Consider the following 1,870-nt stretch of genomic DNA (forward strand, 5'->3'; position numbering starts at 1 on the left):
GGCCGTATCAAAGTCGTGATTGGTCAGATGTCGATTCATTGCAACGGTGTCGGGTTACAAACGTGCTCCCCTTAGCCGCTTTCACACCGCAGGACTTGCCGTACTTTAGTGCCGGTGTTGCAGTATAACTTGAGTCATGACAACTGGCGACATTCTATTATTTTCGTCATAGGAATCCGGGGCGTGTACATTGAGGACCCATTGTTGACTTACCAGGAAATAAACATGTCGATCGCCTCGTTTGTCGTTTACGTTCATCTTTTGCTATATCTGCCTTCCTACGATCACTTTGATGCACATTCAGTACTCGTATGTGAGGTTGTGGGTGAGAGGTGGATATCGTGATGCTTACAGGGAGGTATCGAACATTACAAAGTAGGTGACTGTGTGGATGCCTGTTCAAAAACATAGCAAACTTGAATAAATCATTTAAATTATATATTTGTGTCCGACTTTCATTTGTACCTCGTTCTTAATGTGATGTATAGTAGCTTTGATAGCTGTCCATACCTTCAGACAGCCTAAAAGTAAAACACAAGTTGTTTATTCGCAGCCCGAAAGCAGCAACGAGATGACTGGATCATCTGCAGTGTTGGGCAAGTTACTTCCAAATTGTAATACAATTACTTATTACTGTCTTTTTTAAGTAATAGCCTACGTTACATTACAATATTACTGTCTCTGAAATTTAATGAGTTACACTACTTTTATATTAGCCTACTTTTGCATTACTTTACCAAAAGAGCATCAGGACTGTTTGAGGCATATGATAGCTATGTGATTAACATGATGATTCAGCCTCTATGGAGATAGACATATGACAAGCATGATCATTTCTGACGTGGAGCTAATCTGAAGTAAACAATGAATACTGCTTTCTATTCCTCCATCTTGTGACTGTGTAACTCCCTCTCTTGGATATCAGCGTGAAGGACACTGCTCAGGAACTAGTTGATGCTCTGTATGTGACGACTACTTCCATTCTGGAGAGGATCACAGATACATGGGTCCTGAGGTTGAAGCTCAAGCCGGTGACGAGTGAGATTGTTCTAACAATTTCCAATAAAGGTTATTCTGAAACATAACTATCGCTGTTATTTTTCCTTCTATAACGGTAATGTAGGCCAAGAAAAACGTTGCATTGCATAATATTTAAACTTACATTCAGGCACTATAAATGAAGCCAAAAATATGTCAAGTTGGGGCTTAGCCCACCAAAAAGTGCATAGTTACAATTTAGGCAGTTAAGCATTTTATATCAGTGGGTCCTAATGGTGCAACACGGAAGGCAGACAGAATTGCTAAGACACAGGTGTCACATGAAATGTAAATGTTCTGGAAAGTTCCTTATACAGCTTCAGCCTTTTTTATCTCATGAAGTCCCTAAGTGACACACCCTGAACAGTCTGGTGGGTCATGGTCCTTGTCATTTGCTTTTGTGTTCCCATAACAACATGTCCAAGATGTCCATGTGCCAGGCATGTGACAGAACTACCTACATTTGGAAAGGTTTTTTGTTGCTAAAGTTAACATTCAAGCCATTTAAGAATAAAAATGCTTACATGCCATTTGTTAAACATTAAGCTGTCTTCGGCTCTTTTCGGCCGTAACTAATTTAAATGTCCCCTCTGTGGGACGAATAAAGGTATTCTGATTACATTTAACCTGTTGTGGAAACATTTCTTGATTAAATTGATATGAAACAAATGCCATAAATATTGCTGTGACACTGGTGTCACATTGGGACTTTAGCCCTAAACATTCACAGTAAACCCGGAGTGACATATATGCACAATTAGAAATAAGATTATGATCTCCTCAGTTAATTTAGCTGATTCAATTATATTTAGTTAACATATTCTTTATTCTT

Source organism: Gymnodraco acuticeps, unplaced genomic scaffold (assembly GCF_902827175.1).
Source record: "Gymnodraco acuticeps unplaced genomic scaffold, fGymAcu1.1, whole genome shotgun sequence".
NCBI classification, from domain to species: Eukaryota; Metazoa; Chordata; class Actinopteri; order Perciformes; family Bathydraconidae; genus Gymnodraco; species Gymnodraco acuticeps.